Source organism: Eptesicus fuscus, chromosome 2, assembly GCF_027574615.1.
Source record: "Eptesicus fuscus isolate TK198812 chromosome 2, DD_ASM_mEF_20220401, whole genome shotgun sequence".
NCBI classification, from domain to species: domain Eukaryota; kingdom Metazoa; phylum Chordata; class Mammalia; order Chiroptera; family Vespertilionidae; genus Eptesicus; species Eptesicus fuscus.
The window spans coordinates 34,841,941-34,869,591 of NC_072474.1; the positions used below are offsets into that span (position 1 = coordinate 34,841,941).

Here is a 27,651-nt window from a genome sequence, read left to right on the forward strand (position 1 = left end):
TCTATTGATTTTTTACAGAGAGGAAGGGAGAGGGAGAGAGAGCCAGAAACATCAATGAGAGAGAAACATCAATCAGCTGCCTCCTGCACACCCCCCACTGGGGATGTGCCCACAACCAAGGTACATGCCCTGACTGGAATCGAACCTGGGACCCTTGAGTCCATAGGCCGACACTCTATCCACTGAGCCAAACCAGCTAGGGCAACAATTTCTTTCTTTAATGTCCTATAATTTTCTGAGTACAAGTCTTTTATCTCCTTGTTCAATCTGTTCCTAGGCACTTTTTTTTTTTTTTTTGGTTACAATAGTAAATGGGATTGCTTTCTTACCTTCTCTTTCTGAGAGTTCATTATTGATGTATAAAAATGCCACCAATTTCTGAATGTTAATTTTGTATCATGCTGCTTTGCCAAATTCATTTATTAGATCTAGTTATCTTTTGGTGGAGTCTTTAGAATTTTCTATGTACAGTATCATGTCATCAGCAAATAATGACAGTTTTACTTTCTTTGTTCCTATTTGGGTGCCTTTTATTTATTCGAATTGTCTTACTAGAGGCATGGTGTATGACATTCATGCACTGGGGGGAGGGGTCCCCTCAGCCCAGCCTGTGCTCTTTAGCAGTCCAGGAGTCCTTGGGGGATGTCCAACTGATGGCTTAGGAGCAGGCCTAAGCTGAAGTTGGACATGCTTAGCGCTGCCGCGGAGGAAGGAGAAGCTCCTGCCTCCACCACTGGGCTCACCAGCTGTCAACCTGGCTTGTGGCTGAGCGGCACTCCCTCTGTGGGAGTGCATTGACCACCAGGGGGCAGCTCCTGTATTGAACATCTGCCCCCTGGTGGTCAGTGTGTGTCATAGTGACCAGTCATTCTGCCATTCAGTCAATTTGCATATTACCCTTTTATGATATAGGATTGTTGTGGCTAGGACTTCCAGTACCATGTTGAATAAGAGTGGTGAAAGCAGACATCCCTGTCTTGTTCCTGACCTTAAGGGAAACATATGTAGATTTTGCCCATTGATTATGATGTTGTTATAGGTTTGTCATATATGACCTTTAATATGTTGAGGTATGATCCCTCTATTACCACTTTACTGAGAGGTTTATCACGGACAGGTGCTGGATTTGATCAAATGTTTTTTCTACATCATGTGATTTTTATTCTTCATTTTGTTTATGTGATGCATCATGATTATTGATTTGCAATTATTGTACTAATCTTGCATCTCTGGAGTAAATCCCAGTTGGTCATGATGTCTGGTATTTTTTTTTAATTTAATAATCTTTATTGTTCAGATTATTACAATTGTTTCTCCTTTTTCCCCCATAGCTCCCCTCCACCTGGTTCCCACCCCACCCTCTACCCTTATCTGCCCCCCCCACCACTGTCCTTATCCATAGGTGTACGATTTTTGTCCAGTCTCTTCCCATACCCCCCCACACAGACACCCCTTTCCCCCTGAGAATTATCAATCCACTCCCATTCTATGCCCCTGATTCTATTATATTCACCAGTTTATTCTGTTCCTCAGATTTTTAATTCACTTGACTTTTAGATTCACTTGTTGATAGATATGTATTTGTTGTTCATAATTTTTATCTTTACTTTTTTCTTCTTCTTCCTCTTCTTAAAAAATACCTTTCAGCATTTCATATAATACTGGTTTGGTGGTGATGAACTCCTTTAGCTTTTTCTTATCTGTGAAGCTCTTTATCTGGCCTTCAATTCTGAATGATAACTTTGCTGGATAGAGTAATCTTGGTTGTAGGTTCTTGCTATTTATCACTTTGAATATTTTTTGCCACTCTCGTCTAGCCTGCATAGTTTCTGTTGAGAAATCAGCTGATAATCGTATGGGTGCTCCCTTGTAGGTAACTAACTGTTTTTCTCTTGCTGCTTTTAATATTCTCTCTTTGTCTTTTGCTCTTGGCATTTTAATTATGATGTGTCTTGGTGTAGTCCTCTTTGGATTCCTTTTGTTTGGGGTTCTGTATGCTTCCTGGACTTGTAAGTCTATTTCTTTCACCAGGTGGGGGAAGTTTTTGGTCATTATTTCTTCAATAGGTTTTCAGTATCTTTCTCTCTCTCTTCTTCTGGCACTCCCATAATTCTGATGTTGGTACGCTTGAAGTTGTCCCAGAGGCTTCTTACACTATCTTCAACTTTGTGGATTCTCTTCTCTTCTTGCTTATCTGGAGGAGTGTCCTTTGCCTCTTTGTATTCCAAATCTTTGACTTGATTCTTGCGTTCCTCTAGTCGGTTGTTGGGTCTCTGTATAATATTTTTTATTTCAGTTAGTGTATGTTTAATTTCTAGTTGGTCTTTTTTCATATCCTCAAGGGTCTCATTAAATTTATCGGCCTTTTCTAGGAAATTCTTGAAAAACCTTATAACCATGGTTTTGAACTCTGTATCCAGTCATTTGTTCTCCTCCATTTCTTTAGTTTGTGATCTGTTTCCTTGTCTCCTCATTTTTGCTGCTTCCCTGAGTTGGTAGGGTGGCTTTGTGTGCTAGGTGTCCTATATAGTTCAATGGGTCAGCCTCTCAGTTACCTAAGGTGGACACTCTTGGTGCACCCCTTTGTGGACTGTGTGTACAGCCTTGTGGTAGTTAAGTCTTGATTGTTGTTGGTGTCACTGGGAGGTATTGATCTCCAGGCCAATTGGCTATGAGGACCCACTGTGTCTATAATGGAAGAATTGCTGTGCTGGAGACACGCTTATGTGCAGAACTTGTTCCAGTGGGGCTTTGGTGTTCACTGAGTCTTCCTCTTGAATGTGTCCCTTATGAGAGTAGTTGAAATCTGGTGTCATCTCACACAGACCACTAGATACACTAGTGTCTGGTTCTCCAATGGGGTGCAGGTTAGCTACTGTCTGAGGCCACCCAGCAGGAGCTACAGCAAGAACTACAGTTTTCTCCTCTTTGCTCAGGATTTGGAGGTTTTGGAGCTGTCTGACTGGAGCTGCAGTTTATTTGCTTAAGCTTCGATAGGGCAGGCCATTTATATGCAAAAGCCGCTGTGGGAGCTTGGGTGTGTTTATAGATTGTGTGGGGCGGGGTCTCAGGGCGTCACTAGGCTAGGGCGTGGCAAACAGCAATGGCTGCTAGTCTGCCTTTCCGCATTTCCAAGTTGCCATGTCCCACTCTCCAGTGCAGTAAACAATGATTGCTGGGCACACCTCTGCAAAAAAGTCACCCTCACTTTCCAACCCGATGGCCGACAGTCCATCTTTTCCCCGTAGGCGTCTGGGTCCCCTGAGTCTCCCCAGAAACTGGATTTCAGAGTGATCAGGAGCTTGTCTCCCTTCGGGTTGAAAAAAAGCAGTGTGCCCAGTCGCCCGCCACCAGCTGGATTCGTGTGCCTCCATACCTCAGCTTTTCAGCGCTTGTGCTCTTTTTCCTTCTAGTTGTAGAATTTCCACTCAGCCAGCTTTCCCATGGTTCTGGGTGATAGACGTTTTGTCTTTTAGTTGTAGTTTTGAAATTGTTGTGTGAGACGACAGTTTAGTTGTTTACCTTTGCCGCCATCTTGGTTTCTCTCGATGTCTGGTATTTTTAATGTATTGCTGGATCCGGTTCACTAATTTTTTGTTGAGGATTTTAGTATCTGTGTTCATCAGGGATATTGGTCTATCATTTTCTTTCTTTGTGGTGTCTTTATTAGGTTTTGAAATTAGGATAATGCTGGCCTCTTAAAAAGAGCTTGGTAGTCTTCCCTTATCTAAAAATTTTTTTAATAGTTTGAGAAAATAGGTGTTATTTCTTCTTTGAATGTTTTATGAAATTTGCCTGTGAAGCCATCCAGTCTAGAACTTTTGTTTGCTGGGACTTTGTTTTGTTTTTGTTTTTTTATTGCTTCAATTTCATTAGTTGTAATCAGTCTATTCAGGTTTCCTCATTCTTCCTGATTTAGTTTTGGAAGATTGTAAGTTTCTAGGAATTTATCCATTTCTCCCAGGTTGTCCAATTTATTGGCATATAGTTGTTCATAGTATTTTCTTGCAATCCTTTGCATTTCTGTGATGTTAATTGTTACTTCTATTTTTTTATTTCTAATTTTATTTATTTGGGTTCTCTCTGTTTATTTCTTGATGAGTCTTGTTAAAGATTTATAAATCTTGTTTATCTTTACAAAGAACCAACTCTTGGTTTCATTGATCTTTTGTATTATTTTTTTAGTCCATGTCATGTATTTCTGCTCTGGTCTTTATTATTTCCTTCCTTCTACTTACTCTGGGCTTTGGTTATTGTTCCTTTTTTAGTTATTTTAAGTGAAGGGTTAGATTGCTTGAGATATTTTCTTGCTTTTTGAGGTAGGCCTGTAATGCTATGAACTGCCCTCTTAGGACTGCTTTCACTGTGTGTCATAAATTTTAGGTTGTTGGGTGTTCATTTTCATTTGTTTTGGAGAATTTTTTATTTCTTCTTTCATCTCATTGCTAACCCATTCATCCTATTTAATAAAGAGGGAATATGCTAATTGACCCTCACATCGTCACAAAGAAGGCAGCATCCACAGCCAATAAGGAGGGAATATGCTAATTGACTGCCCTGCCCTCAAAGATGGTGGCACCCACAGCCAATAAGATGGGAAAATGCTAATTGAATGCCATGCCCTCAAAGATGGTGGCACCCACAGCCACAAGATGGCGGCACCTAGTCCCCTCAGCCCCGCTGGGGCAGCAGGTGCTCAGCAAGGCCTGCCTCCAGAATTCCTCAGTCCCTTCAGCCCCCCAGCCGCCCAGGGCTGGCCTGAGGCACAGGTAAGCCTCGGATGGTGGCTGCCCAGCCACCCAGGGCCGCCCGAGGCTCAGGTAACCAGGGCCAGCCAAGGCTTGCACTGCCTGCAGTGGCAGCAGCAGAGGTGTGATGGGACATCACCTTCCCCTGATCACCAGGTCACCTCCCACCCCTGAGAGCTCCCGGACTGTGAGCGGGGGCAGGCCAGGCTGAGGGACTCCCCTCAATTTTCATGCACTGGGCCTCTAGTTGTTTAATAACATGCTATTTAACCTTCATATGTTTGAATGTTTTTCATTCTTTTTTTGGTAGCTGATTTCTAGTTTCATGTCATTGTGGTCACAGAAGATGCTTAATTTGATTTCAATCTTCTTGAATTTGTTAAGAATTATTTTGTGTTCTAATATGGGGGTTTATCTTTGAGAATGTTCCATGTGCACTTTGGAAGAATGTAGATTCTTTTGCTTTGGGACGAAATATTCTGTAAATATCAATTAAATCCATCTGATCCAGTGTGGTGGTGAAGGTCACTGTTGCTTTGTTCATTTTTTATGTGGAAGACCTATCCAATAATTACAATAGTGTTAAAATCCCCTATGACTGTATTGCTGTTGATCTCTCCCTTAATGTCCACCATGATTTTCTTTATATATTTAGGTGATCTTATATTGGGTGCATATGTTTATAAGGCTTATATACTCTTGTAGAATTGATCCCTTTAGTATTATATAGTGACGTTCTTTGTCTCTTTCTTATGGCCTTTGTTTTGACATGTATTTTGTCAGATGTAAGTATTGCTACCCAGCTTTTGTTCTTTCCATTTTCATTGAGTATTTTTTTTTCATCCCTTCACTTTTAGTCTGTGTGTCTTTTGTTCTGAGGTGGTGTCTTGTAGACAACAGATATCCATATAAATTTTAGATACAACTTATAAAAGTGGTGCTGGATTTTGTTTAATTGCATGAGCTATACAAATATATTTGGGGAAAATAAAAATCTTGAATACTGAGCTTTCATTTTCAGTGACATGATATTCTTTTGGTCTTTAATTTCCCTCAGTGATATCCTGTACAGTTTTTAGAGTAGAGTTCTTGGACATCACTTGTTAGATTTAGTCTTAGTTATTTTATGGTTTGTTACCCTATATAAAAAATATTGCATAAATGGTTAAAGTTACACATGAGCCCTAATGGTGGGCACATTGATATTCATACATACCAGTGGATTTAAGAGGTGAAATGTTGCCCTGGCTGGTTTTGTGCCCTGGCCTGGGGGCTGAAGGGTCCCAGGTTCAATTCCAGTCAAGGGCACATGCCAGGTTGCAGGCTCAACCCCCAGTAGGGGGCATGCAGGAGGCAGCCAATCAATGATTCTCTTGCATCATTGATGTTTCTATCTCTCTCTCTCTCCCTTCCTCTCTAAAATCAATAATATATATGAGTATACACACACACACACACACACACACACACATATTTATTACACACATATCCTCTCTAATAAAAGAATAATATGCAAATTAACCATCACTCCACTACATAAACCACACCCACCAGCCAAGCCACGCCCACCAGCCAATCAGGGCAAGTATGCAAATTAACCCCAGCCAAGATGGCTACCATTTGGGTTTCCCAGGCAAAAAAAGAAGCCAAGCTGTCCACACACTCTGGTGGGCCCAGGCCTCCAATCAAAGATACAGAGTTTCAATTATAGAAGGTAAACAAATCCAAGCGGCAGCCACGGATCCAGCAGGAGGCTTGGCTCCACTCCAGGCTACAAAGTTTCAATTGTAGAAGGTAAATAAATTCCAGATACCAGGGCCTCTGCTTGGGTCGCCAGGGGCTTGGCTGGCCTGCAAACCACCACAGGCCCCTCGCTCAGGCCTGTCCACGCCCCAAGGGAACTCCATCCTGATCCAGGACACCCTTCAGGGCAAACCAGCTGGCCCCCACCCGTGCACCAGGCCTCTATCCTCCTATTTAATAAAAGAGTAATATGCAGATTGACCATCAATCCAACACACAATATGGCTGCTCCCATGTGGTCAAAGATCCTGCTCCCATGTGGACACTAGATGGCCAGCACAAGATGGCCAGCAGGGGAGGGCAGTTGGGAGGCACCAGACCTGCAAGGGAGGGTAGTTGAGAGGGACCAGGCCTTCAAGGGAGGGCAGTTGGAGGCAATCAACCCTGCAGGGGATGGCAGTTAGGGGTGACCAGGCCGGCAGAGAAGGGAAGTTGGGGGCAAACAGGCTGGCAGGGGAGCAGTTAGACATCAATCGGGCTGGCATGGGAGTGGTTAGGGGGTGATCAAGCTGGCAGGCAGAAGCGATTTAGGGGCAATCAGGAAGGCAGGCAGGCAAGCAGTTGGGAGCCAGCAGTCCTGGATTTTGAGAGGGATGTCCGACAGCCCATTTAGGCCCGATCCCACCTGGGCAGTCAGACATCCCTCGAGGGGTCCCAGATTGGAGAGGGTACAGGCTGGGCTGAGGGACACCCCCTGCTCTGTGCACGAATTTTGTGCACCGGGCCTCTAGTATTTAATATATATATTAAAGAGGTGAAGTGTTTGCCCTGGTTTCTGTAAATCTTTAAAAACCCAACTATAATATTTCTGGCTCCTTTAGAAAGGCTCTTCAGATGCAATTTTCACTGGCTGATGTTTTTTCTAGCTGTTTTTCAGATACTGCTTTTTCTCTCAGCTGTTAGACTGCTCTCAGCTTTTTCTTCAGGTTCTCTATCTGTTTGTCTGTCTCAGGGTCTCCAGAAGGTAACTGAGACTGTCTTTTATGATGTGCCCCATGGGATGGATAGGGCCAAGTCTGGACTGGGCCTCCTCTCACTTCCTGCCTTGAAGCTCTCGCAGCCCCATGCTTCCTTTCATTTTCAAGGATTTTTTAAAAAAATATTTTTATTCATTTCAGAGAGAAAGGGAGAGGGAGAGAGAGATAGAAACATCAATAAGGAGAGAGAATCATTGATCGGCTGCCTCTTGCATGCCCCCCACTGGGGATTGAGCCCAATAACCAGGCATGTGACCTGACCAGGAATCTAACCATGACGCCTTGGTTCATAGGTCAATGCTCAACCACTCAGCCATGTGGGCAGGCCTCAAGGGTTTTTTGATAATAGCTTTCAATTTCCTGATTGTGGCTCCTCTCATGCAGTTTATAATGGGTGTTTGGTTTATTTTTTTTTTAAATTGGGCATCTATATGTTGCAGCTTTATGTTCTTCCCTGGGGACTTCACTTGGAACTGCTTGATAAGTTACTGTTTTTGCTGGAAATATTCCATCTGAAAATGGCTGCCAAGATCCTGCCATATTTCTGCATTCAATGGCATATCATAATTCACACAAGGTAGAGCCAGGTTAATGCCAGATCTCATACCCAGTGTTAACATATAACCTGGGAGGGCAAGTGGCTTAAAGTGCTCTCATCCTCTGGGCACCAAGGAAAAGAAGTAGAATCAGAGGTTGTGGGTTTACAAATAGGTTTGTAGTTTGTGACATCGCACACTTCCTTTGACTCCTCAGATTTCCAAATTCAGCTAGTAGCACTGATAAGTGTCCAAGAGGGCTGTTGCAGGCTGCATTGTGATGGCCAGTTCCAAAGTCAAACACAGAATCACATTGGGCAAGTGTGAAGTCCAAACAGAACAAATTTCAGTAGAACTAGTAGAACTAGAATTCTGAACTACCCCTATTAAGAAGCCATTTTTGGTAATTGCATTATAGCACTTTCTCCATTTGCTGCAACATAATGCAGCCCCCTCACCCCCCACTCCCCCAACCCCTGCAGTGGAAAGCTCCTATCTTGTCAGTATCTGTACTATTACAACACAGCTTTAGCTTTTCTATTCCCTGGCATTAAATAAATCTTTTTTTGGCTGAAGATGCAATAGGTACACCAAGTTTGGGTTACTGAAATAATAAAAAATGGAAGATATGCCCTCACTCCCCTGGGACATGGACTGCCACTTTTTATGGTTAGTGTCCAGGTGATAACTCAAAATAATTGCTTTCACATTTAATTTATTTACAATTGTATTAAAATCGTTGTTTCCAAAAATTTGAACTTCCTTGTTAACATTTCTGGCACAAATGTTAATGAAGGGTTCACTGCTTGGGGTACTCTATTAAAAAACCAGGTTAGTTAGTCCCAAAGTAGTTTTACTTACCTGCAGCAAGTAAAAGAAACAGGGAATTCATATCCAACACTCTGTCTCCCTGAAGGGAGGCTTAGTCACTGCTTATAAAGACTATTTCATGTTGATTTCTTCTTTGCCATTGGCTGCTTTCATCTAATTAAGTTCCTGTCAGTTCCTCCTGTTTAAACTGCATCTATACAATACTATGGTACAATTGAACATTTAGCAAGAAATAACATTTAGTAAGAACGGTCCAGACCTTGAGACCTTGTCCTGAAACAAATAGATACATTTTCTTACCAGGATAAATAACAATTTTGCATTTTTTTCAGAATGAAGACTATAAACATGTCTAGGTTTTTACAAAGTGGGAGCTTGGGTATTCCAGCTATGCTTTAAGTTGGTTTTAAAATATATAGAAAGTATGCAGAACATTGTAAGGGTCAAGGAAAATAAGAGAGAAAAGCATTTACTATGTATTTTTGTTACTCTTTGGATGGCTCCTGACTCATGAGGTAGTTTGACAAAAATCTTTTATTTGTGAATTTTTAAAGTATTTTTATCCACTTATCTACTGATTGATACTTGGGCTATCCTATATAATAAAAGGGTAATAAGCAAATTGACCCTAACAGAGGAATGACAAGAACAACTGCTCAAGCAGACACGATGAGACACACTGACCACTTCTCAGTCCCTGCCCCCAGCTGTCAGGCTCTGATTGCCCAATGGCAAATGAGGAACTGGGGTGAGTGGTGGGGGGGGCGGGGTTAGTGAGTGGGCGGAATGGCTGACCTCTCGGTTCCCCCACCCCGGCCACCAGGCTCCAATTACCCGATGGCAGACAGGGAACTGGGAGTGGGTAGTGGCAGGGGGCAAGGCAGGCAAATGGGTGGAATTGCTGACCTCTCGGTTCCTCCCTCCAGCCAGCAGGCTCTGATCACCCAATGGTGAATGGGGAATTGGGGGTGGGTGGCAGCGGGGGGTATGGCCAGCTGCAGGCAGCCGGGGAAGGTGGCCCCGATCACAGGCCAGGCTTACAGACCTTACCTGCGCACAAATTTTGTGCGTCTGGCCTCTAGTTGTAAATAATGCTTCAATGAATATAGGAGTGCATATATTCTTTTGAAGTAGTGTTTCAGGTTTCTTCTAATATATTTCTAGAAGTGGAATCACTGGGACATAAGTCAATTCAATTTTTAATTATTTTGGTAACTTCATACTGCTTTCAACAGTGGAAATCTGCATTTCCACCAACAGTGCATGAGGGTTCCCTTTGCTGCACATCCTTGCCAAAAATGGTTGTTTGTTGATTTATTGATGATAGCCACTCTGACAGGTGTGAGGTAACATCTCATTGTGGTTTTAAATTTCATTTCTCTGATGATTAATGACACTGAGCATCTTTCATATGTCTATTGTCTATCTCTATGTCCTCTTTGGTGAAATGTCTATTAAAGTCCTTGGCCCATTTTTAATTGGATTGCTTGTTTTTTGTGTGTTGACTTTTAAAAGTTCTTTCTAAATTTTGGACATTAACCTCTTATCAGATGTACTGAAGAATATGTTCTCCCATTCAGTGGTTTATCTTTCATTTTGTTGATGGTTTTCTTTGCTGTTCAAAATACTTTTGTTTGTTGTAGTCCCATTTGTTTATTTTTTTCTTTTGTTTTCCTCACCTGAGGAGATATATCGGAAAAAATATTGCTGAGAAATGTCCAAGATTTTACTGCCTATGTTTTAATCTAGGATTTTTATGGTTTTGAGTCTAACATTTAAGTCTTTAATTCATTTTGAGTTTATTCTTGTGTTTGGTGCAAAAAGGTGATCTAGTTTCATTTTTTGCATGTATCTGTCCAATTTTCTCAACATCATTTATTGAATAGACTATCTTTACCTCATTGTATGTTTTTGTTTCCTTTGTCAAATATTAATTGACTATAAAAGCATGGGTTTATTTCTGGGCTCTCTATTCTGTTTCATTGATCTATTATATGTCTATTTTTATGTTAGTACCATGCTGTTTTTATTACTCTGGCTTTGTAGTGTAGTTTGAGATCAGTAGTATGACTCCTCCAACTTGTTCTTGTTTCTCAAGATCACTGTTGCTATTCTGGGTCTTTTGAGGTTCAATATAAATCTTTGGAATATTTGTTCTGGTTGTGTGAAATATGCCTTTGGTATCTTGATAGGAATTGCATTGAATTTATAGATTGCTTTGGATAATATGGACATTTTAATGATGTTACATCTTCCTATCCATGAGCATTATATATGCTTTTCTTATTTTTATCTTCAATTCCTTCCTTCAGTGTCTTATATTTTTTTGAGTGCAGGACTTTTACATCCTTGGTTAAATGAAACACAGCTCAATAATAAAAAGAAGGAAATCTTACTCTTGTAATAGCATGGATGGACCTGGAGAGCATTATGCCAAGTGAAATAAGCCAGTCAGAGAAAGACAAGTACCATATGATTTCACTCATTTGTAGAATCTAATGAACAAAATGAACTAACAAGCAAAATAGAGATAGACTCATAGATAGAGAGCAAGATGACAGCTGTCTGGGGTGGGGACTGAAAGAGATGTGGGGGCTGAGCAAAAAAGAAAAGAAAAGAGAAAAAAACTCATGAACATGGACAACAGTGTGGTGATTGCTGGGGGAAGGTTGGGATAGGAGAGGTGGAAGAGGGTACAGTGGGGATAAGAGGTGATGGAAGGAGACTTGAGTCAGGGTAATGAACACAAAATGCAGTGTACAGATGATGTGTTATAGAATTGTGCACCTGAAACCTGTAAAATGTTGTTAACCAGTGTCACTGTAATAAATTCAATAAAAAGGAAAAAATAAATATAAATTAACAGGTTTCCAGGAAAATAAATAAATGAATTATTTTTATTGTTAAATGGCTGTAAATTCACTTATACTTACAATAAATAATACAAAGAGACCCCAGGTGCCCTTTACGCAGTTTTCCATAAAATATAGCAAAATATCAGTCAGGATTTTTATATAGATACAGTCAAGATATAGAATATCTCCATTACAAGAATCCCTCATGTCCCCTTTAAAGACCACACCATTCCCCTCCCTCCTGGCAAACACTAGTCTGTTCTCCTTTCTATACATTTGTCATTTCAAGAATGTCATGTAAATATAATCATACAGTATATAACTTTTGGGGATTGGCTATTTTTTATTCACCATAACTTAATGGCAATTCTTCCAAATTGCTACATTTTTTTTCTTTTGGTTGCTGACAAGTATTCTATGGTATGAATGTGCCACAGTATAACCTTTCACACATTGAAGGATGTCTGGTTTGTTTCAAGTTTTTGCCTATTAAGAATAAAGCTTCTATAAACACGTGTGTATATGTTTTATGTAAACACTAAAGGCCCAGTGCACAAATTCATGCACGTGTGGGGTCCCTCAGCTTGGCCGGCGATCAGGGCCAATTGGGGCCATCTAGCCTAGTCCTGATCAGGCTGGCCTGCCAGGGAGGAGGGACCACAGGAGGTTGTCTGGCAGTGGGAGGTTGGCTGTGGGAGTGCACTGACCACCAGGGACAGCTCCTGCATTGAGTGTCTTCCCCCTGGTAGTCAGTGCACATCATAGCCACCAGCTGGTCGTCCAGTTGTCTGGTTGTAATGGTCACTTAAGCTTTTATATATATAGATAAGTTTTAATTTCTCTGCTGTAAATGTCTAGGAGTATAATTGCAAGTTTGGATTGTAGTTATACATGTGTTCTTTTGTTTGTTTTTTAAATCAATCTTTATTGTTGAAAGTATTACATATGTCCCCTTTGCTCCCCCATTGCCCTCTCCCACCCTTCTCCCCCCAAGCCTTCACCACTCTATTGTCTGTGTCTACGGGTTATGCATATACACATATGAATTCATTGGTTGATCACTTTTACCCCTCCACCCTGCTTGGCCTTCTTTCTGAGGTTTGATAGTCTATTCGATGTTTCTATGTCTCTGGGTCTGTTTTTGTGTATCAGTTTATGTTGTTCATTATATTTTACAAATGAGTGAGATCATGTGATACTTACCTTTCTCTGACTGGCTTATTTCACTTAGCATAATGCTCTCTAGGTCCACCCATGCTGTTGCAAATGGTAAGAGTTCTTTATTTTTTACAGATGCATAATATTCCATTGTATAGATGTATCACAGCTTTTTATTCCACTCATCTGCTGATGGGCACTTAGGCTATTTCCAAATATTAGCTATTGTAAATTGTGCTGCTATGAACATAGGGGTGCATATATTCTTTCTGATAGGTATTTCTGATTCCTTGGAATATATTCCTAGAAGTGGGATCACTGGGTCAAATGGGAGTTCCATTTTTAATTTTTTGAGGAAACTCTGAACTGTGTTCCACAGTGGCTGCACCAGTCTGCATCTCCACCAGCAATATACGTACAAGGGTCTCCTTTTTTCCATATCCTCACCAACACTTGTCATTTGTTGATTTGTTGATGATAGCTATTCTAACAGGTCTGAGGTGGTTTCTCATTGTTGTTTTGATTTGCATCTCTCAGATGATTAATGACTTTGCACATTTTTTCATATGCCTTTTGGTCTTCTGTATGTTCATTTTGGAGAGGTGTCGATTTAGGTCTTTTGCCCATTTTTTAATTGGATTGTTTATACATTTGGTTTTTTAAGAAACTACCAAACTGTTCCCATAGTGGTTGTACCATTTTACATATAACTTATGTTACTGTAGGAATAGGAGAGGGAAAGTACTTCAGGCAACTTAATAGGTGATGGTTTCCTTCATGAAAATGGGAGATCCAAAAGGAGATTCAGGTTTGATGAGGTTAAAATCACAAGTTGTGTTTGAACACAATAATTTTGAGATGCCAGCTACCATTTGGATAACAATCCTTGCCCAGCATGAGACAAAATTTGAAGATATATGGTCTGAAGTCATATTTTTAGCCATGAGAGGGCATGAAGGTTGAATGTTAAGAATAGAAGGCCAAAAAAGAACCCTAAACAAGCAAAGAAAATAGAATAGACTCATAGATATAGAGAACAGTCTGACAGCAGTCAGAGGAAAGGGAGGTTGAGGTGCTGGGTGTAAAGGTGAAGGGATTAAGAAAAAAAAGAAAACACTACTCATAGACAACAGTACAGTGATTACCAAAGGGAAAGGGAATGGGGGAGGTAGAAGAGGGTAAAGGGGAGATAATAAGTGACCAAAAAAGACTTTACTTTGGGTGGTAAACACACAATACAATATACATATGGTGTATTATAGAATTGTAAACCTAAAACCTATATAATTTTATTAACCAGTGTCACCCTAACAAATTCAGTAATAAAAAAAAAAAGATCTGGTTTCACAGGTCCTCAGAAGTAAAAGTAAAATTAAACAAAAATCCTATGTAATAAAAACCTAGGTGGCATATTGCCCTCACGTGACACCCTCACGTGACATAATCATAAGATGGCCACCACAAGATGGCCACCAGAAGATAGCCAGCAGAGGAGGGCAGTTGGGGGTGACAAGACCTGCAGGGTAGGGCAGTTGGTAGCCATCAGGCCAGCAGAGGAGGGCAGTTGGGGGCAAGATCAGGGCAACAGGGGAGGGCAGTTGGGGGCGACCAGGCCTGCAGGGGAGGGCAGTTGGGGGCCATCAGGCAGACAGGAGAGGGCAGTTTGGGGGGACCAGGCCTGCAGGGGAGGGGCAGTTGGGGGCCATCAGGCAGACAGGGGAGGGCAGTTGGTGGCAAGATCAGACCAGCAGGGGAGCAGTTAGGCATCAATCAGGCCAGCAGGGCAGAGGTTAGGAAGCAATTATGCTGGCAGGCAGAAGCAGTTAGAACCAATCAGGCAGCCAGGCAGGAGAGCCATTAGGAGACAGCAGTCTCGGATTGTGAGAGGGATGTCCAACTACCAGTTTAGGCCCAGTCCTGCAATCAGACATCCCCTGAGGGGTCCCAGTTGGAGAGGGTGCAGGTCAGGCTGAGGGACATCTCCACCCCCCTCTGTGCATGAATTTTGTGCACCAGGCCTCTAGTACATAAATAAATGAATAAATAAAAAATAGAAGGTCAAGTGAGGAAAAAATTGTTAAAGAGACCATGAGGTGAATTTTAGAGAAATATAGGAAATACAGCAGGTACTAATGTCCACGCAACCAAGACAAAACCACAGCTTTAGGAATTGCTGCAGATGGACCACTTTGCTATGTTTGGTTTTGGTGAACTGGCAGTAACAAACACCATGTTTGAAAATTAATGTGGCTGAAACAATATAGACAGTGTTATGGTCTTTGACTCAGGGGAAATCCATTATGGGGAGGCAAACATAGCTAGTCCCAGTGGAGAGACTTTCTCCCCAAGAATTCACATTGTCCTTTGTCAGTATGGTTGGCAAGACAGTTAAGGGTCTTCCTCAGGCAGGTTGGGAATTAAAAAAAAAAAAATGGCTGCTTGTTTATGAACTCCCTGTCTCTTAATCTTCATGATTTGAGTCTTTTAAATTTGGCCAAAGGCATTCACAGTACCTTAAAAAGGGGGTAAAGTTTCTTTCAAATTGAATACTAAATTTAGGTATTCATAATGTTGAATGATCACATTAACTAATAAAGAAATAATAATTTACTGATTGTAATTTAAGAAACTAATATTGGACAACTTTTGAAATAGATTACTTAAAATTGCTCACAGCTCACTTTATCTCTAAAAGCCCTAAAAGCAACATATGTCAGCTTTTAATGTTTCAATAATTTTTAAATACTCATTATTTACATAGAATGACATTTACTATTTGGGCTTCTGTTTCTTTACTCACATTTCCAAGAAATGTTCAGTAAAATAATGTTTATGATATTAATATAATTGCATCCCCTTAATTATAAAAGGATTCCATGGGTTCTTACAGAACGTGTTATAAAATGAATGACAAGATAATTGTTTGATTAGCACATGGATGGTAATGACTGGAAAAATGGGGTTGATGTAAGAAAACTGCTGGAAGCTAATTCCAGCAGGTCATAAATGCAAGAAGTCCTCAAAAGGTTGATGGGCTTCTATATTCAGTAGGGCTGAATCATATTGCCTGCTGGAATAGCCGAAAGCATTTCTCCAAACCTGAAAATCTGCATATATTATTGTCTGCTACTGGAACAGCCGAGAGCAGTTTCCCCAATTTGACAATGCCTACTGTATACCAAGCCTTACCTGTGATATGTATATCTGTTTGCCTTAGGGCAATTTGTGTTAATAAAATCTAGGGGTCCAGAGATTCAGAGAACTTGGTTACTGAAGCTAGGTCTCCTCTGGCTCCCCAAAATGCCTTCCAAATTTATATTTCATGTCTAGTCTCTTTATTAATTTACACGCAGCCCCTTCTCCAGATTCCTGAACACTTCTAGATGCTGAGAAACACCCCGGCAGAAAACCATTGAAATATACTGGGCAGTGGGATCTAGAAAACAAATGATTTATAACAGCAAAAGAGCAGTATCTAATTAACCCTAGAAAATAAGAGGGAGACTGAATTTTTTTAATTTCCCTATATTATAAACTGAAAAAACACTGCTTTTAAACCCATCAGGTAGCTCCTCCTTCTCTACTTGGTTGATAATAATCTGGCCTATCCCAAACCTTGGTGCTTAAGAGGCTTTTATAGCAAATGAGAAAATAGCAAAGTTAATGCCCATTAACAAGAATTTCATTTGTACCAATTTCATTCGGAGTATAATAAATCCTATACTCAAACTTTACAAAAAATGATTGAAAATGGACAATTGCATGGGTACAGTAATTGAACTTCCCCCTATAGTGATGAGAAAATCATCTTCAGAAATAAAGACGCTTTAAAACAAACTGAATTTCAATACAAAGAATGACTTCACAGGCTAACTATTAAAGTCTCGCTTAATTTCCCCATCTTTTGTTCATACTTACCATTTGGAATCTCTCAAATACAGTTTCTTTCATTTCTTTCCAGTGATGTCTCTAATTTTACCATTTTCCCACAGGAAAATGTACTTTTCCTTTCTGCCCTAAAGGACACATTATCCTAGCAGGATATATATATATATATATATATATATATATATATATATATATATATTTCAATTAGTGTGTACCATATGCATTTGATGCTAACATATGTAGTGGAGAGTTCTTTACTTTTAAAAGTGTGCAGTTTCTTGACCAAAAGTTAATAAAGGAATCTTTTCTATATAATTGAATTAGGATCCTTTTTATTTTTGCCCAAATGATTTTCCTTTGTCTTATTTAGACACCATGTGTGTTTTTCATGGGTGTCTTGCAGTTAGCATTACAAATGAAAATTAATTTTATAAAGTAAAAATTTTCTAGATGTAATTTACTTATAGGATATTTTTCCTTACATGATATTACCTTACTATCCCCCCTTTTCTGATTAATGGAGGCTTTTGTAAATTTTATAATGCAGTCTTGATAACTTTAAATTTAATTTTTTGCACAAAAATATGACTGCTTTAGGTTCATTGTATGTTCAGGAATTTTACCATGAGATGAACTACCAATAGAAATTTTAGTTACTACTTTAGGAACAGCTTTTTGTCCAGTACAATGAAATTTTCTTGAATATTCACTTATTTCAATTAGCCTATTTAAATTAATCTGAAAACTTGATTACTATTTTACTGTCAAATTTAATACTCTACCAACAACCTTAGTTTACCCTGTAAATATTAGTGGAAAGGATTCTTTGCATTCTTAAGTAGGCCCTGAGTATTCCTGGTGCTAGGCTGGATTTAGATATAGGGCAGCTGCTGTCGGCCAAGTCTCTGTCTGTCACCTGTGTACAGATCTGAACTGGGCCAAGTCTCTGTTGCCTGGGTCCTGATCTGAGCTGGGCGTGGGAAGCAAAGCAGCCATGGGGGCAGGAGACCTCCCTCAGAAGGGGTAAGGGTTCAGGCCCCTGCAAAGTTGGGGGGTGAAGGTCTATGCCCCACCACTGTTGATCCCCAAGTTCTCTCCTGATGGCTCCTCTGCAACTGTGCCTGTCTTAGATTGTTCCTTCCCTGAGGAATCTTACCCATCTCTGGCTAACCAGTCATCCTCTGGGCCAAGCAGGGTGATGTGATGTTCAGTTCTGTCTCCTTGGTAGCCTATGCCCCCATGGCATCCACGCCCAGCACCTGCCTTGGGATCCCCTCGCCTGCTGGCGGGGCCCCAGCACTGATCACATATCTCGGGGAACTCAGGTTTCTTCTCCAGGAAGGGCCCAGCACACACGATTGGGCGAGAGACAGATCCATGCTATCAGCCACCACGAGGCTTCAAGGCTCAATATGAACAGAAAGCTCAGGCAACAGCTGAGGGCAATTGGAATGTGAGAAGAGGGTCCCTCTTGGCAAAAAAGGCAATAGGGGCCAATAAGAATGCTCAAGTGCCTTCCTAGTGCCTTAATTCCTTCTGAAAGGGATTAAATCTTTTCATGTCCTTTTTAAATTGCTGCCAATTCAAAGAATTAGTTTGTAAGTTTGTTTGGCATAATTGTACAATATGCTGTTGTAAAATATCTAAAATTATAATGACATTGTAGAATAATATCATGTAAGGATAGTCTTTGCTCTAGGCCATGGCAATTCAATTTCAAACTGGCTGTCAATTTCTTTTTGTAACTTTATATAAACTTTGTCAGGGAGGCAAAAACACAAATTACTTACATTAGTTCAAGAGGCCAAATATATTGACTTTCAATTACAATCCTTATGACTTTTGAAGGAAACTTCTTTTTGTTCCTTCCAAAATAATTTTCAGGCTACAGAGAGTTCCATTTAAAAATCTTTGTCACATGAAACAATTTCTCTTAAGTTTATGGTGACCACTAGTATGGATTAGATTTAATATTTTATTTTTATTTCATTTTTTTATAATTTGTTTTTTAATTTTTATTTTTTACATATGTGTCCTTATTCCCCCATAACCCCCCACCTCCCACTTATGCCCCACCCCCCTGTTGTCTGTGTCCATTGAATATGTTTGTATATTTTCAGAAAACAACTCCAAGACCATGTGGATTCCTGCAACAGAGAGGAATTGGCAGGTCTGCTCCAACCACGAAGACAAGAGGAGAAACAGTCCAGAGATGGAAGATGCTGACGATGCCTTGCCACGCTAGCAGTCAGCAGCTGTGCGTCGCTGCAGGTTGCCTAGGACCAAACCAGAGAGGGTTGGACCTGCATTGCCACCATGTGTCCACTATCCAGATATCATTGCTGACATGTACACATAAGGAACTATTTGACATTGAAATGGGGACACAGAACTATTGAACATTGAAATTGGGACTCAAACACTTTTTGTTATTATATGTTTATTTCTAGTCTGCAGAGGCAATATTTTTTAAAGGAAAGAAATGGGGAAAAAATAGATATAGAGGCAAAGAAGCATTGAATAGACTGTCAAACTACAGCGGGAAGGCAGGGGAGGTTGGGGGGCTGTAAGAGATCAACCGAAGGACTTGTACTCATGCATATAAGCATAACCAATGGATATAAGACACTGGGGGGGGGGCAGGTGAGGGCATGTACTGGGGGTAGGGGAGGCTGGGGGGAGGTCAATGGGGAAAAAAAGGAGACATATGTACTACTATTTGTAATACTTCAAACAATTAAAAAAAAAGTGTGCAGTTTCTGACTCCACTTTTTAATCTTTATAAAGCCATATGGTTTTTCTGACCTTAGATAATGTAAGGGATATTGGGCAATTAAGGATGTGCAAAGGCTACTGAGAATCTATGGAGAAATTATCCCATATAATAAAATCCTATATAATATGCAAATCGACCGAACAGCAGAAAGACTGGTGGAATGACCAGTCACTATGATGTGCACTGACCACCAGGGGGCAGATGCTCAATGCAGGAGCTTCCCCCAGCCCACAGGCCCAGGCCAGCCAAGGTGGGTGCCAGGGCCACACCACCCCCGATTGCCCTGCTGCCCCACAGATTGGCCCTAATCGTTGGCCAGGCCTACAGATCCTACCCATGCAAAAATTTCATGCACTGGGCCTCTAGTAGAACACAATAACAGACTCTGTAACACCACCCTCACTGGCTAAACATATAAATCTCCATTCCTTTGGATGCATCAGGCAAGAGACCCAAATTGTTAGTAACAAAATTCAAAATCAAACACATTGCTTGTGAGACTAAAATGTTCTTTCCACTGTTAGGAGCCTAGGAAACCCAATCAAAACTTTTTAAAGTTTTATCTAATTCTAAGTTTTATTTTACTTTAGTCACAGCTTCTGTAATTTTTAGTATGGGAAATGACAAAATAAATTTTAAAGATCGCCAGAAAGTAAATAGCTTTACTAAATATACAGTGTAAAAATATCTCTTATTTAATTCACCTGTGTAATTTGGCCAAAGATGCTACAGGGTATGCAACTTAGAGTTATATACATGTTTTCTATATAACAAAATGAAGTTTTAACATAACTAAATTTTAGTATATTTTATGCACTTTGTCCTGTCCATATTTATGCCCAAATACCTCAACAGTTAAACAATTTGAAAACAAGTCATAATATATTCTTGTGAATAAAATTACATAAATATAATATGAAGTTGAGAGTCATTTTACTAGTAGACTATATTATAAGAAATCCCTTAAGTTCCAAAGTATATACAAGTTTGTAGACAGAGAAAAGAGTTATTATGAGTGTGCTTTCTTCTGTATTTAAAATTGTTTCTCAGAGCTGCAAAGATAGGTGGAAGGGCCAAAGACCCACGTTAGTGTGTTCATTTGGTGACATTTTTTTCAGAGCACAATAAGTAAGATATTTTAAGAATGTGATTCCATGCATTATTAGTCTCAGGTATAAAAGAGATGCCATGAATTTTTATAAGTTTCCTATGTAATCATTCATCAATAATGGTTCCTTAATCATTCCTCTGTCTTCAGAAGTTTTGAGAAAGAACACACTGTTCACATGAATGATGGGACTCACATGGATATCATGACTACCAGGCAGTGGTTAAACACAACAAATTATGTTATTTCCATCACACAATAACCAATATCGTTTACACCTTGTTAAATAAGGGAGCTAATGAAAGTATTTTACAATTAGATGATGTCTAGGTAACTTTTAAAGAAATTGTTGTTAATATTATTGCAACCTATTCTTTTTAAATAACCTAGAAGCAATTTGGATTTCAGGCATGTGGCCTAGGAGGGCTCAGGGACAATGCCCTTTAAAGAAGTCAACATAGTCAACTAACCATGGTTTAGAAATACCTGCTCAGAGATTCTGCATGCATTTCCAAAAGAAACACTCCCTTGAGATCATGAACAGTTGGCATATCTCTAAATCCATGGTCTTCAACTTTGCCTAGAGTGAAAATACTTTATTGTAACCTGTCTTTGGTTCTCAGTTGGAATGAACTGCTGATTGGTTTTAGCAGAGAATGGCTCAGCAGTAAACAGCTGCCCACAGGCTAATGCATCTGTGAAAGTCATTTCTGAAAGGGACAGCAGGATGCTAAGTGGAAAAAACCAGATACCCTGGGAAATAATCAGGTAGGCACAACTATCTCTGCCCCAAGTACACCTGGCCACAAGCTGAGAGGCTTATAAACCGAGCAAAGGAAAGCAATCAGAAAGAATAATAGAATTTTCCATCACCGTGAAATCTGCTAAAGAATTCTCTTACTTTTGTAATATTTGTCTCATCTCCACATCAAATTTATATTAACTGTCAGCCCAACCTCCAGAATCCTCCTGTTGGAAAAAAAGTCATGATTCTGCCAATTAAGCAAAAGAAATATGTTCATTTTTATCAGATTGCAAGATTCTTTTAAGTCCTGATTTCTGTATACATTATAAATCTCTAAATTCTTTAAACTCAAAAGAATTTCTTTGTCAATAAATTAAGTTCAAAGGTTACTTCCTAATAGTCCAGCTGCTCTGTACCATAAGGTTAACATACAACATTCTTCATTTTTTTCTTTCCCCACTGGAAAAATAATGGGCCACAATTTCTTTTGAACTACATATCTGTTCTTTTGAGGCTATTTCTGGAACTTTCATTGTAAAAATGAGAAAGTCAAGGATGGGAGATACAAATTTCTAGTAACTCACTGGTTCCAACCCATGAGTTAGATATTCTCACAAATCATCATCCAATGTCAGATAAAAGAAAATAAACAACAAACCAATATTATATAGTTGTTCATGGTCTGTTTTAGGTATAGTCTGAAAAAATGCTTTTTAATCAACAGCCATAGTTTCTGTTCTTCCAGTATGTCAGAATAGGGAAAATTTGCCAGAATTTTTAAATAAACATTTAATTATGCAAATCTCTTTTTTAAAAATATATATTTTTATTGATTCCAGAGAGGATGCGAGAGGGAGAGAGAGAGAGATGATAGAAACATCCATGATGAGAGAGCATCATGGATCGGCTGCCGCCTGCACGCCCCCTACTGGGAATCGAGCCCACAACCCAGGCATGTGCCTTTGACTGGAATCGAACCTGGGACCCTTCAGTCTGCAGGCTGATGCTCTATCCATGGAGCCAAACCGGCTAGGGCCAAATATCTTTTTTATATAATGTATTTGAAATATAATATCGCATTATAATATGTTAATATTCTAAGATATTATTATGAAGCCTGGCCAAATACCTTTTGTTGTCATTAAAATGATAACAAAACAAACCTGACATTCATCATGTTATAATGTCCATTTTTTAAAATGCAAAATAAGAATTAATAGGTTTTGAGCATGGCCTTAAATTACTTTAAGGATTTATGTATCTCTTGCCCAGAGCCCTTCTATCAAAAGAAAGAAATATAAGGCTTATAGAATCTCCTTGTCAGGAGATTGTATGAGCTTCTATTTTAGGTTCTTATTAGAGAGCAGCGAAAAATATAGTCTCTTGGTGCCTCATTAAGCCAAGAGAGTGTCAGTTGGATGGCATCTTTGTACTTGCCTCAAATTAAATAAGATATTTGTGAATGAATAGCTGCTATGGCGGATGTCCCTGTCCCAGCACACACAGTCATGGTCCTCTCCATAAAGCTAAGCCCTGTGTCCACCCTGTGACTGAAGGAGCATGCCAGCTTGTGGGTAGGGGCAAGGGGCAGCTCTCCTGAGTGGAGAAGAGAAAGCAGTAGGGATAACACTTGAAAGTTACTAAAACTGCCTTGTAAAGGCACCATTGAACAAATCAATGAAGTGAGTCTCTGTCCCTTGGTATCCTGAAATGTCCTTCTCCAAGAAACTCCAAGGCAGTTGGTGAAGAAGATTCCAATTTTGTCACATCCTAAAATAGTGACTTATAAATCCATTTAAAATCTTGGATATTATTACAATGAACTATTGAATGGCTAAATAGATAAAGAACACTCTAATGTTAATACAGAGAGCACCTCTTCGGTAGCTCTTCCATATGTGCAAACACAGCTTATATCATCTTGTTTCCTAAGGTTTTTTGTTTTGTTTTGTTTTGTTTGTTTTTTGCTTTTATCTCATTAAGTAGTGTGAACTCTATATATAGCCAAACACCAAATACCATTATCATTTACAAGTTTTAGATATTAATCAGGCAAAATTCTAATACTGGAGATAAAGTAATAGGGTTTATTCTGAGAAAATTATTTGGAAATATTAAGTTCCTCCTAAAATCTACATTTGTGAATAATTTATAATTATATTTTTAGATAATTTCATCCAGGAGTAACTGTACTTATTCATTACTTCTGTGGCCATGGTGATGATGGCACCAGCTGTTAGACCTCACTTCAGCAATCTCATTTCTGGCTAAGAAAGAATTCAGAGCCAAGAAAAACTATAAAAGAAAATTTATTTAGAAAGTCACAGAGGTGAAAGAAGTTATCCATAGAAGAAATGGGCACAGGAAACAAGTTATAGAGGCCAAAGAAGGGCCCTTGGAGCTTAAGAGAGATATAATGAAAATGTACCTCGGAAAAGAGGGTAGGGAAAGGCACAGGTGTGCTCCACAGAGAGAGCTGCACTGGGTTCACCATCCTGAGGGCATTTATTTGGAACAGTGGTTCTCAACCTTTCTAATGCCGCGACCCTTTAATACAGTTCCTCATGTTGTGGTGATGCCCAACCATAAAATTATTTTCGTTGCTACTTCATAACTATAATTTTGCTACTGTTATGAATCGTAATGCGACCCACAGGTTGAGAACCGCTAGCAGGGTCGCCTAAGATCATCGGAAAACACAGATATTTACATTACAATTCATAACAGCAGCAAAATTACAGTTATGAAGTAGCAACGAAAATAATTTTATGGTTGGGGGTCACCACAACATGAGGAAGTGGATTAAAGGGTCGCGGCATTAGGAAGGTTGAGAACCACTGAATTCTGGAGGTTTCCCGAGGATCTCAATAGAATAGTCATTAACTTTCCAGGTGGATCCTTTCAGGCTCATGGTCTCCACTGATTGGGTGGGGCCGGAGCAGAGGTCATTAGTCAATGGAGCTGGTCCTGATGTCATTCATGGCATCAACTGTCTGGTTTTGCTGCTTTTCTGGGCCTAGAGCTGACACACAGCTGAAGCCTAGATGTTATTCCTAGGGGTTAATGTTTAAGAGAGTGGTCATGCAAGGGCTCCCATAGGAGTTGCATGAGGCCACTTTTCTGCCCCTTGTTCCTCTCTCAAAGGGCTTTCCCACATGACTAGTGACACGCCTGGGAAGAAAGGTCAAGGGGAGGGCCAGACCCTGCATGACCAATAATATGCTAGGGGAGGAAAAGTTACCCTGGGGTGAGTTAGTTGTTTTCCCAGTTTTGCCCCTTGCTAGGCATCCAGGACTTTCTGTCTTGGTGACCTTTTGTACCTGGTCTATCATTCTTGCTTTCCTCATGTCTGTCTACCAGCCTACCATATTACCACTTGGCATTTTAACCTAGGTGGATTTATTTTATTTCTAACAATATTTTTTTATTCACATGTGCATTTATGGTGGAATTCATTCTAATGGGGTTTATACATTAATGTGGGGTGATCTCAAATATTCAGGCAGAAGTTAATAATTATTTCATTTCCTACTTTTAAAAACGAAATTCATATGCAGTTCATAATGTAATTAGTGCAATGCCTGAAAGATGTCAAAATTACTGCAGTCTTTTAAAAGGTAGGAAGTTACTTCTGTTGAAGAATGAGTTAAAATGTGGCCAGAAGTACAATACTCATCCAGCTTTAAATTCAAAACCCACAAAGCCTGGAGCTTCAACATTAAATAATGATCTTATTGCTTTACCTAAATCATTTTCCCCTTTTTTTCAATAATTTTTTTTAAATTCACTGAATCATAGAAAATAACTCCAGATTTGTAAGCCTGAGGTGGTAATTTTAAAACTAATAAAATTTCTAAAAATGACTCATTTTATTTTTCATTTGTTATTGTTTATAAAACAAAGGCAATGAGGGGCATTAGGAATCATCTAGTTCAATTTTCTTTAGACACGAATTTGTGCCCAGAGAGATAAAGCAAATTACTCAAAATAAGACATACTTCACGGAGAAGAGTGGACTAGAGTAAGGCCTGCAGTCCAGCCAATGTCCTCATTTCTTCACAACTTCAATATTAACTTATTTTTATGGTTCTTTAATCTGAAAACCAACCAACCTGCAGGGCTTTTCTCTCAAAGTAAATGCAAATTTAAAAAAGACAAACTTTTCTGTTCATAAAAGGCCTTCATTTATCTTTTACTGTAAAAACCCTGAGTTAGAAAATGTAATAAGTAGGCAGAATTTGTGTTGGGCATGCTTATGGCTCTTTGATCTGGCTCTGTGTCCTTTCTCAGTAATGTCTATCCTCATGCTCTCTGAAATGTAAGGAAGAGCACTCAAAAGAACTGAAGAGGTGTGTCTCCCTCAAGAGCACTGGCAATTCTAAGGACAAGGAACACTTCCATAGGGGTGGAATGTCAGAGAGGCACATCTATAATTTTAGATGAAGAGCCTGCCTGTAGCTTCTTTCATGATGCCACATGTATTTATTCCTATGCTTATTTATATTCCATCTTGTTTACAAAAGGATTTGTGGCCATGCCACACCCCACAGGGTCCAGGGTTTGTGCCCAGGTTTAGGCAAGGCTTCTGCAGCATTCACTGAGGCATTTAGATATTTTTAGTCTTAAGTACTACAAAGAGCTACAGGACGGTCCCAAAGGCATAAAAACAGAGAAATAAAAATGAAGACATTATGAAAAAAAAGTGCAGTTAAGGAAAAATAACTACAAAGACAGCAAGTAAGAAAAGTGGCTGAGTATCCAAAAAGCTATATTTCTTTTAAAAAAATGAAATGTTTTCCTATTCAAAGCCATGTAAAATCTAATAAGCTTCTTTATACTAATAAGTACAAATATTTTGTCTCTCTTAGTAAAATGTTAATGCAATGCAAATGTTATTTCTCTATCTTAAATAAGTGTACTCCCCTTGACTATAAATTAATAGAAATAGATCCAATTATAGTTTAAAATACTCCCTCTTTTTAAAACCAACTTATAAATTATATAAATATTAAAATGTAGAAAGAAAACAGAATACATTATTGAGTTAATATCTTACATAAACATCTCAAATTAATTATTAACTTCCTAAAACCTCCTAATTTATTTTAATATGTTAAAGCATAAAGGATTCCACATAAATTATTTTGTTAATTACATCAATTTAATCTGTAATGTTGCATATTTTCTATTGAGCTTTAATTAGAGCTATTTATATGTGTACATGTAGAGCTACTTATACTATATATATTAGGTTTTTTTCTAGAGCAACCATCATGAATGAGAAAAAAAGTAATCAGAAATCAACAAGTACAATAAAAATGGTACAATTCAACAGAGTTCTAGGAAGGCAATAGGTAATAAGCTGTTTGGAGATTATTTTACCTTCCTTTTGGCCAATGTGATGTTACACAGAGTCATTGACCCTAGTGTTCTCATGAATTGCTTGCAACAGTCCTTACCCAAATTTTAATAGGCATAACTATTAACACTGAAATCCTTGTATCAGAGTTGGCTTCCAGTGAAACCCAATCTAAAATAGTTTCTAAGATACGGCAAAGAGGTACACATTACAAAGGGATACACTGAATGTCCAGCATTCCCTATTCACACTAAGTCCTTGGCCCTGTTGTATAATGATCCCTGTATCTCTGGTCCAATGGTCTCTATAAAAAGAGAGAAGAACATGAAATAAGTTGTCAAAACACCTGGATTCTAATGTCTGTTATCCCATGTGTTAGCTTCACGACCTCAACAAGTCACTTGCCCTTTCTTGAATGTAGCTCCATATCTATAAACATGAGAATAACCTCCAAGATTTCTTCCCAGAACTACTGGGAAGTAGAAATTAAAGTGAAATCATTCTTTAATAGAAAATGGAACCACTCTTCCTAGGAGCCTGCTGGAGAGTGGAGAGCACGGCAGGGAGAAAAGCAAGGTTGCTCCAAAGCCGACTTCTGCCTTCCTTTTGTCCGTAACCCTGAGATCCATTCCCTCAGTGGGAAAGATGCTTTATGAAATATGTTTCTTTTATTTTTATCTTCAATAATAGGCCATTTAAATCTACTCTCCAATGGACATAATTATATGGAAATTCAGTATTTGGGGTGAACTTTCCTTTTACCTAACCAAACGTTATATCTCTAAAATATTAATCTGTTTTCTGAAGTTAGCTCAACTGACTTTAAACAGTTGTGAATTTAGTAAAATTAACTTTTTTTTATTCCAA

General features: G+C 39.3%; 1 pseudogene; it reads right to left on the bottom strand.

Moving 5' to 3' along the window:
- Positions 1–7,942: 7,942 nt before the first annotated feature.
- The window catches only part of LOC114228423 (eukaryotic translation initiation factor 2A-like), a 43,697-nt pseudogene continuing 23,988 nt past the window's right edge, over positions 7,943–27,651 (bottom strand).